The 11,394-nt window shown below is 42.2% G+C and overlaps 1 protein-coding gene across 1 annotated transcript in view; it reads left to right on the top strand.

The window, feature by feature from the left end:
* The window catches only part of onecut3a (one cut homeobox 3a), a 15,375-nt gene that overhangs the window by 1,704 nt on the left and 2,277 nt on the right, over positions 1-11,394 (top strand). The window lies entirely within an intron of this gene.

Raw genomic sequence — 11,394 nt, 5'->3', positions numbered from 1 at the left:
ACACACACACACACACACACACACACACACACACACACACACACATGCACGCAGAAAGAGGCGAAACAAAGGAACTCAGAGCGAGAAGTGAAATTGATTAAATCTTACTTGAAAGGTAAACGCTATACTTTGATATCATTGTGCCCCGAACACCCAGTTTTATTTATTTAACAAACCTCATCTAATTCTTTGGCTCTCTCCTTGTCAAATATGCGCGTGGTCACAAACAAGGATCGTCTGAGGCCTGGCCAAAGAGTCTGGGGAGCATGACCTCCTATGGATCAATATTCCAGGTCCAGGCGTCCCCTTTCAGAGTAGCGCAGTGATAAATGATCGATCTGGATCTGTAAGACACAAACAGATGCGTCTTTCTCTGGTCTGTGTTGTCCCCTCTTCTCTCTGGGATCTCTGTCTACTAATTTGATTTAAGGCCTATTTAGTCATTGTGCTGAGAAATTGTTTATTGCTGTTTGTGAAGTTATATGAGATCTCAGCTTAACAGGACAAATACTAAATGTGGCACAAACCCTCTCTGCCTCAGCATTTCGGTTTTCTGAATGGTCCGCCACTTTGATCCATCGTTTCGATTTTTATCGCGCAAAGATTGTCACATTAAAGGCTGTGATTTGAACCCAAATCTCTGCCTACTTTAAAGTCTTTAACACTTGCAACCTGATTAATAGGATATAAATGAAAACAAGCTCCACTGTGGAGTTAATACAAAGATGTGAGTGAAAGGTCCCCCATCATTGATGTTTCTGTAAAGGCCTTGTTTAGACGCGCTGCTCTTCCAAACGTCAATCAGCGCTTCTGCGTCGTATTTCAGTGAACAGTTCAATTAAGCAGATATAGTGGCATATTTTAGTTCCAGTCAATGCCCTATTGAAAAGCACTTAATGGCATGTAAATTGTTCCTTTGCGTATTTAGTGGGGTTCTGGTAAATAAAGATTTAAACACTCCACAATTGTCTCTTTAAGTGCCACTGCTGTTAAAGCTAATTGGGCAGTGGGGTTTTATATCTTCCACACCCGGCACCAGGATAAAACCCTCAATTCAACTAGCGTGCTGGAGTGGCACAGTCCTGTGCAGCACACGGCTGCCGCATATTTGAATGTGCTCAGGTCCAGGACAGACTAGAGGTGCTCAGTGGTGAACGAAAATAAGAGCTGCACTGTTTTACCACATTTTAGTTTACCAGAAAGTGCAAATGTTATCAACATTAAATGAATAAATGAAGTTTATTCGAAATTCCCACCACACAATTAATAAATACTTCTTTTTGGAAAAAGCTGATTCTTAAGCCTTCACTGTGCATCAACCTGCTGCCACAGCAGAAGCAAGGACACTCTAGGTGGGTTAAAATGACAAATGACTCGTATGTAAATGCAGGGAGCAACATTTTACTCATTGCATTTAAAATCACAATTATCCTCGGCTTTCATGTGGGTTGGGAGTGGGAGTTGGGGGAGGCGGGTGGGGGTTTGGATGCTGAAAGTGAGGCTGGGCCATACTCGCTCGGCCACATCAATCAATAAATTCAAATTACTATTCCAAATTCATCACAGTCACACGAATCAATGCAGCTGCCCTGCTTAGCTAATGCGAAAATACCAGTGTCCGCGCGCACACACATGACAATTCACTGCCGACAGGAAAAGCAGAGCAAAGGTGGGCACGTTTGGAGGGGGGATGTGTGTCCTTCACGCTTAACATCTCCTAATGCTTTCTCCACTTACCGTGTTCTTCATATGCAGACCTGTAACACACTGGCCACGTAAACAAAAGGCATTTCCACACTCTGAACATATATTATGCAGACGGCTGTTGTGTAAGCGGGCAGCTTTAAGAGAGACGCGGGCAGAGTGAGGTTTGGGGGGCATTTAAAGATCGCATTAACGATGAAAACAATTCGTCTTTGCATCTGTGTTGAATTCCACACTCCATCTCAATGTATTTGGTCGAGTCAATACAGCCCTGATCGATAAGGATAGCCAGTGCATCTATCAATTATCCCGCCTCAGCACTCTCTCCCATTGGTTTCTCCCCTGGAGCAGAAGGGAGGGGGGGGAAGGCGGGAGCCGGAAAAGGTTGGGAAAGGGGACAGCTGGTTTAAAAAAAACGCCCCTGCACATATTTTTCTTTCCTGTTATCATGTTCTGTTTGTTTATGCGGTGTATAATCCCTTGTTTGTTCTTTGGGGGTTCGTGCACCCGGGTAATGTTCACGTTTTTCCAACAGATGTTGGACAACACGGAAAATATCATCAGAAAAAATACATTCCTACCTTCCAGGAATACCCGCTTCGTTTCCTTCCATTTACCAGTGATAATGTGCCATGGCATGCCAGGGTCCCCCCTTTCTCTCTCTCCCTCTCTGTCAAAAAGAAGCGGTTCATTTCCATCTAAATGGCCGGAGCACGTGCCAGGGTGTGGAGGTCAAGACCCACAGGACACAGAGGAAAAACATTGTCGAGAATGACGGTGGGAGGCCTCTATTCATGTTTCAATGGACTACATGCAGTTTACACAGGCCTAATCCTGGAGCTATACTCCAGCTCATCCACCACCATCCCCCCCATCAGCATCACTCTGCGCCCTTTCCTCTCTGCACTAATCCATTCATTTTCCTGGGTAAATATACGTATTTATTAAGATCCCCAGCACATTTCCATTCCTTACAACGCACGGTCTTCATTTTGGTTAGGGGTTCATCATTTTGAGATAAACTCGGGCTTTTATATCAAACTGATGAATTCTGTGTGTTTTGTATATTTTAATTAAATTGTTGCTTTTCTTTAAATTAAATCGATGTGTGTTGGTTTGTGTGTGGCACACAGAAGGTGGTTAAAGCTTTGTGTTTATGTCCACAAAGCGTTTTCCTGCTGGTCAGTTTCTGGCGCTGTCCAGAGTGCTGAAATATCCACCGCAGGTTTGAGGACAGTCGAAGGTGGTGATCTGGAGTTTTCCAAATACATACTTGATACCGTTCTTGTGGCCTCTAAACACCATTATTTCATCCAACAGCTTCCACCCAACGATCAATATTACAATCCACAATCGCGTCAATCACACCACCACGCATCCTACTTTCCAGTCCAGCACGGAGCCCATCGGGGTTTCCATTTAAATCACATCTCCAGCTTCTTTTAGCAGCTGCAGATACAAAGTGGAGGTCATCTTTATTTTGGGATTTTCACGGAAATATCCTGACGTAATAAAAATGCCTAAAAGGTGTGATGTTTTTTTTAAATCTAGTATAACGGGTTTCACTGGTAGAAACATTAAGAAGTGATTGATGAGGGATAATCTCAAACAGCATTTTTTTTTACATGAAAAGATGGCTTGATGCTGGCCTGCGAAATAATCGATTGGTACGTTAATAATTGATGTATGAGGGGAAGATAGGGGAGTAAACAGTGCAGCTGTGGTTTCAGAGCTTCGTTGTTCGTTAAGCACAGCATCATGTGCTGTAAGTACTGAGACACGCGTGTACAAGCATCGCCTTTTCAATCCCCTGGTGGGAGGGCAACAGTCATTTTCTTGAGGTTATACCTCGAGGCTATTTTGTTTAAATCCCGAGTTCAGTGAAGCTCACTCCAAATGAAATGACATTATCTGTAGCCTCGTGTGGAGAGGCTGGCTGGACTCCTAAACAAACACATTTAGAGGAATCCTGATGTTCGAGTGTGAAATGAGGACTCATAATAATGCACTGCTGGAGTCATGCTGGAACTGCAAAACAGCACAAAGCAAAACCATATACGTTAATTCCCACAGGATAGTGTTTTACCACCAGCACCTCGCAATTGTCGCCTCCTCCATTTCTTCTCTCCAGTATGTGTGTGATCGGGATGCAGAGTGCGTCTGCGCCAATTGTTAAGGCCGATCTGGTGAGCCCTGAATCTGTATCGATTTCCATTCCCCGGCATCTCCTTCCCATCTCTGGAGCTGCGCCATGCGGCCATGCAACCCCCTCCATCTCCGCCATGCAACACCTTCCCTCCCATTAACAGCTCACCTTTCATAACACATAACAGGACGAATCTTACGGAGCTGTCAAGTGAAAGTCTGAGAGTTTGGCTTCCCTTTAAGGCTGTGCTATAGTGGGATTAGCAGCGAGAGACGACTCACAGTTCACAGTCGTTTAACCTCTTTTTGCTCATCACACATCCCACCCACACTGGCCGTCCCGCATAGCCGGCTCTGACCACGTCGACCTTATTATTCAAAATAATGTCATTTTAATAGAAATCAGATTAGCCTGACTGAAGCCGGAGCCCGCGTCGTCTCTCCCACGTCTTCACCCGTTCCTCTCACAGCGCGCGCACGTTCCAATTCACACGGGGTGCGTGGTTAGCAATTATAAATGCAGCAGCGCTCCGTACAGTCTCCAATACCGTCTCTTCTATTTTAGATGATCAATTCCTACGCTGCTCAGTCGCCCCCTCTCCAAACCGGATCGATAGGAGAGAATGACCTTTAAATCAAATTGCTGGCAGAGTCAACGGCATGCACGCGGATCGCATCAGAGGGTTAATGGCACCGCGCGCGTCCCCTACTTCCAAGTAAAAACACAAAAGGTCCAAAGCAAAGACAATCCTAATTTAATCTCGCTGTTCGTGCACGCGCTTTGGAGTTCAATAGGTGCACAAAAGGATTTTAAATGTGAAATGAGCTAATCGTCAGTGGAGCTGAGGCATGATAACGGACAATATCGCCGTTATAATGTCGTTATAACAGGTGTTATTATAACAACACCTTTTATAATGACACCGCGGGCCTTTGTCTGCAGGCTGTGGTGGTTTGCATAAGAGCATCAGTAAGTGAGGACTCCAAAGAGCAGCTGGTGAGCAATTAAAATGTTGACCGGAGTTATGTAACGCCGGGGTGCCCCCGAAAAAAAAACACATGCTCTGCTAGCTCCTGTGCTCGTGCACAGTGCCGACATTTCTGCCAGGCGTCTTTTCACTCGCTCCAAATTGTTAATTTTATCGTGATCTGTTCAAGTTCGTCATCAGCCCTGATTTATTCCAGACAGTGATTCGCTGTGCTATTTTCCAAATGTCTCTGATACTTCAGGAAATAAGTAACAGATTACTTTTTTAGGGGTGATTGGGGATTTGAGTAACCAAAACCACCGCTAGTTATAAATCAGTGTCCAGCGGCGTCGAAGCAGCAGCGATTCCGCACACTCCCCTCTTATCTGGCGCTCTGACAGGCCATCGGTTATTAAAGGCCCGATAATGGCTCGTTTAATGCGCAGGATAAGAACAGAAGGCAAGGACACTGTCCGAGCAATTAAAGACGAAAAGGGCGGATATCCATTTGATCATTGTAAGACTTTAAATAATAATAATAATAATAAAATAAAAAGTAATATAGCATCGCATTAAAGGAGATCCATAAGGTAGAAAGACAGATTATGAATTTGAGTGAAAAACTCAAATAAGAAATAATCGCAAAAATGCATCTTTTGTAAATTTGTTTCTCTCGCCAAAGGGGAAAATATTTGACAGACACAAAAGAAGATTAAATGATTTAACTGACATTTAGCTCACACTGTAAAACAGTTTGTAAACAATGTTTTGGATGTAAAAATAAAAATAAAATAAAAAATAGGTAAAAATCATATCTGGGAAGAAAGAAAGAAGCCTGCAGATGGTTCGTATGTACGGAGCCTTAAGTCTTCCTGGGGTCGATCACAACCAAACCGCAACACACACACACACACACACACACACACACACACACACACACACACACACACACACACACACACCGCTTATCGTACCCACAGATGCAACCCGAAACTCCGGTTGGGCAACCCCACACAGATCAACAAAGGAACAAAACGACTGTGAAATCAATTGATGAATGAATCGATGTCAGCCTTTGCAGCCTTTGTGTTACATGTTATTAAATATAACGAACTGCCTTCGGGTTTAAGCTAAAATTAATAATTTGGTTAATTTGTTGCTTTGGTGAGGGACGTGAATGCGCTGACGCTGCATTTCCGTTTTTCAGGATTTCTGACTTTGAGGCGTGTGTGAGAGATTATTATAGAATATCCTTGTGTATCAAAACAAAATTATTATTATCATCATTATTTTTTTTATTAATATTATTACTATAATTTTTATTACTGCTACTGGTATTATCATTGAACTACCGTTCAATAATAATTGCTGCTGTTTGCTGATCAAAAACTTTGCACACAAAAATAGAAAACCAGTTAAATAAAATATATTTTATATCTTACTGTACAAAAATAAAAACCTAAACATAATTTCCACACTTTTTAAAGTAAAACTCAAGCGATACATCAGTGTTAAAAGGACTACATAATATAAAATTAAACATTACATTCAAAATGTTCATTTTGTAACAGATAAAGACACATCGCCTTATTTTATTATATAATATATTTTCTCCATTTTAATATCCTTTGTCTTGCATTGGAGAGAATAAATCAGATAAATGCAATTACATGGGTGCAATAACGGGCTGGGAAATAAGGGCTGGAAATATTTGTGTTGACTCTCTCTTCGCATGATTGAGTGAGGACGGTATTGAACTGAATCTGGAAAATCCTGCATATTGAAAACCTGTCTGCGTCCCCGTGGAGAGTAAACAGTATCATCCGACTGCAGATCAGTGTGATGATTCTCCTGCGACAAATAAAAAATTAGCAGAGAAGTGACAGCTCGGCGGCCAACTGACATTTGAAGATATTTTGTTTCTGAGAAATCAAGTATATGAAACCCTCAAATGGCGCACAAATGTGCACACATCCACTCAGGAGTGCAAATATAAAAATAAGGTAATTAAAGTCCGCAGATCCTGCTGGTCCCGCGAGATTTAAAAGTTGAAAACAATGGTGTGGGATTCGAACAGAAAACAAAGTCGGTAAATATTCTTTTATAATTTTCACCCCACATCTGATTTACAGTAAATGATCGTGATGGTTCAATATTAAACTACATCGTTATTTAATTAATTAAATGCTGATTTGTTTTATGAGAATAATTTGCTGCTGGGGTGAAATTATATTTTAAAAATTAAAGAAATTAAATAGTTTATCATTTCGACTACTTAACAAGATTTAATATAAATATGAAAGTTAATTTAACAGAATTCAGTAAAAGCAAAATTTAACCGAAAAACCTCCAAAAATATATTTTTTTTTAAAGAAAAAAAATAAACTCCCACCTGTTGTTTGTGGGAAAGCATCCCTATGGCCACCTGTCTGTACATTCACAGTAATAATAAAATAAGAATCATGATTACAGCTATCACACATAACTCAAGCAATTATCACTGAAATCGATGATAATCACAGATAAGATTATCACTCTAACAATGGACCCACTCATAACAATAAATGGCGCGTGCAGAACAGGGCTGCTATTAAACAAAAAAAAGTAATGCGGGGTAAATTTCAGCTCCGTGCTCTCGGTCCAGCGCTTAAATGGCTGAGTGCTTTTAATTATCCAAAACCTCATAAGAAGCGTGATGATCACAGTCATCAGCCTCGGCTCATTATTGAATGTTCTTAGCGCTGCGCAGTTTCTTGGGTTCACTAATAACGAGCTGGGATGAAAACAGCACCGAAAGAGCTTTTCGAGCATCTCAGGCTGACACGGATCTTTAAAAAATGTCTTTTTAAAAAAATCCTCTAATTAACACGAAAATCCAAATTCCAGTGCATGCATGAGAGTGTTGTGAGAGCTAATACAGCAAATCTAAAGGTAAAGGCTAGCTTCAAACGTTTCAGGCAGCAGAGAGTCTCGCGGACTTGAAGGTGGGATGTGGGCGAAGGTGTAACTGAGTTCAGGTTGAGTGTTATTGAAGGGCTAGAACAGAAATGCCTCGCAGCTGAGTCGCAGGAGAAGGCAAACAAACAAATTGTGCCGCTTTATCAGTATATTAACACCAATTCTCACTCATTACATTAAGGAGTATTGAGCAGGAAGTGTTTTGGCCTGGCGAGAGAGAAAGAGAGAGAGAGAGAGTGAGAGCTTGGCACTTCCCTGCAACCGAATGCCACAGTCTGCAGAGAGGGCCGTGTGGATATATATGCACACTGCTATCAATCTTTAGAGCAATAGCCCATGCAAAGCAGCAGAGACGTCACTTAATAAACAGGCCGAAGCTTTAACGCCAAACTGCCCAATCACGCATGCTCCATGTGAAGAAGAGTACAGCTACAAGCAGCCTGCATAGATTATTAGTGAGGACAGCACTGCATTCCAACAATAAAGGGGAGGCACTGTATGTGTGTGTGTGTGTGTGTGTGTGTGTGTGTGCATACATATAAAGGCACCCAACCGTAACCCGTAAACATGTTTATTGGTAAATTAATTAAATCAGCATACGCTGTTGACCTCGTCTCCTTTCCAGGGATCACAAACAGGGCCAACCAGAGAAGTTTAGAAAACAAGCAGGGCTGTTTCTTTATGCAGATGTGTAATCGTGGTTTCATACAGGCACAATATTAGGCGGTTTGACTTTCTCATTATGAGCAGGAAGGGCAGCGATGATCGATAAATGATTAATGCTCCAGATGAGCTCACATCTGCAGGGATCGAGGAGGCCTCGTGAAGACAGCTGTGAGTATTCAGCCGGGCGCAGAAATCACAGCTGAAGCGGGTGATGATAATTTACTCCTTTTCCTGCTCGGGTTTCAGCAGCACAGAAAGCTGGATCATCACTCCGCTTCCTGCCCGGTGCGCTCTCACGTCTCCAGCCCCTTTCATGAATCTCCTCTCCAGGCCCACTCCCCCCTCCGAGGCATAATTAATTGGACGAAGTGAATTTCACACACGAATTATTCACGAATCTATCGATCGATATTGGACACCCAGGGCCTTTCTCTTAACCTCGCTTGGTTTGTCGTGAAGCAAAGAATATTAATGTCATCAGTGGAAAAGAAATGAGTCTAACTTATACCGTTTTCATCCGCGCATAAAGGTATTATTAAAGAATTCCATATGTCTGGAGGCACGGGTCAGTCTGCGGGGACATTCGCTGACATTCATGAGGATTAACTGGACTTCCACTGCGTGCGCATATTCATGGTCAATGATATTACACCTGTGTAGCCTGTATATGATGTACGTGCGTAAAATAGCGGCACGCGGGACAAACGTGGCTGTGAGAATCAATCTTTCTATGTTAGCGAGGAGCTCGAGGGATTCTTCCAAAGTAGGTCAGCTCCTGCTCTCAGCTCCAAAGCGAGAAATAGAAATCTCATTTCTCTTTTTATCAGCATCACGCGCACCTCGGAAAACACCCAGCGCCAAATCAGGATTTCTGCTCCTGTCCGGCTGCTCTTTGTGCATGAGTTTATGTCCGTCTCTCTGCTCGGTGCCTACTGTAGCTCTAAAAGCTGCAATGATCGATTTTTTTCTTTTCTACGCCGAGCTTGGTTCAGTAATCAGGGCCCCCTTCCTCACCGATCGATCGATATCGATTACTAAATCCAGCGCCTGTAGCAAAGGCAGCGCGCTATGGCGCCCCGTGCAGCCGGGCCACGACGAGAGCGACACCTACCGACAGAAACGGAACAAAGCAAGCGGTCGATGAGGTGGCAGAACGTGACTATCCGGTGGAGAAGATGTGGAGAGAGTCCGGGACTGTGTCAGCTTGCTGTGGAGGCACATTAAGAGAGAAACACTCGTCCTGCTGACTCTGCATCTTCCCCACGCACAGGTGCACTCACGGCGAAAACGTTTGGATGTGTGTTTCTTACCTTTTAGGCATTGGAGAGAACATTTAACCATTAGGAACTCTTTGAGATCTGATGCGGTTTGATGAATCGTAATACAAATAAATGAGAAAACATTTTTGAAAGCGTTTAAAACATTAAAGCTGTTGTGTTTGGCTGGATGGGATTTTTACAGGGGTCCTATTTTTGGTGTGAGGTTGTGTGTGTGTGTCTGGACAAACCACACAGGAAGAAAAAAAGTTAGACAGGAGGAAGTAAAGCTGCTCATACCAGCTGGAAGCTGCATAAGATAAATGGAGAACTGAGTGTTGTAATATATATTAAATATCATTATTATTATTATTATTATTATTAACCTAAAGACAGTAATCAATCTATATTGATAAAAATAGAAGAAGCTGTACTAAAAGCAGCAAAACCCATAACAAAAATACTCTTGTATGAGATGCAGTCCATGCTCATGTGTAACGAGGAGCTACATTAATAAACACAGGTATCTTGGGAAGCGTATTTAAAAATGCAGCTTGAAAAAACTATTTTAAATGAAGCTGAATGTTATTTAGTATTTTTAGCTTTTATAAGAAAAAATGATTAATTAAGCACTCTTCACGACCATTCCAGAGGTGTGTGTGTTTCGAATAGGAGCAGACATGTCACACATGTCAGCACTGCTCTGCTGCTCCTCCTCGGACTTCAAAAAAGCCCGGTGGAGCTTAGATACATGTTAGGCTCATTGTCCTGCTGGGAAACGAATCCACACACGTTTAATCCATACTGTCTGGCATGTCTCTGATGGGCTGTACGCTTCTCCCCGATGGCCGTGATGATCCAGTACAAGTTGTCGAGTATAGAATAAATAGAGATTTCATCACACCTGGAAATGTTTGAGCACTTAAGCTTTATCACTGGAACCTTGATGTTCAAACTCTGACGTGACTGAAAAAGTAATTCTCAGCAGAGTTTCTTTATAAAGGAAGACACAAATGATGAACTGTTCATATACATTAGAATGAAGTAAGCAGCTCCATTTATTGGGAAAAAGAAAACATCTTAAATATTAACTTTTATCGGTTTAGGAGGCAAAGAAATCCGGGATATAAGCTAGCCTGTCAATATTTATCCCTGGAACTACCAGGTGGGATTTACTTTGGCATTTTTAGAGTATCTTCAAGAAAGAGAAATACAATAAATACATGATGATGTAGTAAGAATATGCTTTCTCGTTGTAGTCTTTCTGATTCTTTAGTGTCCTACTTTTTTCTTACTGTGAATCATTTCAGACACTAAAGAAATGGCATCCTCCTCCTCCCTTTTCTCACCATCATTACTACTCTTAAACCTTTAATAAATCAAAGTATTATACATGATGATACGCTCGCTGTTCGTACAAGCATGGACAAATTTGTATGTGGCATATTAGCATGTTTGCCTGATATATATAGCAGCAGTGTTGATGTGAAATATGAATATGATGGATGCGCAAGTGTGCAGGTTAGACATCTGTAGTAAACAGATTGGACTGCAATGGCTGATCAATGGGCTCTGCTCCACTGTAATTAGACACACAGCGCCACTGCTTGGCTCCAGCCACTTCAGCATAATCACAGCCTCCTCACACACACACACACACACACACACACACACACACACACACACACACACACACA

The sequence above is a fragment of the Pundamilia nyererei genome, unplaced genomic scaffold (assembly GCF_000239375.1).
Source record: "Pundamilia nyererei isolate P.nyererei 1_Seehausen unplaced genomic scaffold, PunNye1.0 scaffold00023, whole genome shotgun sequence".
NCBI classification, from domain to species: Eukaryota; Metazoa; Chordata; class Actinopteri; order Cichliformes; family Cichlidae; genus Pundamilia; species Pundamilia nyererei.
Note: the sequence above shows the minus strand (reverse complement) of the source record. Positions and strands in the feature narration are given on the sequence as shown.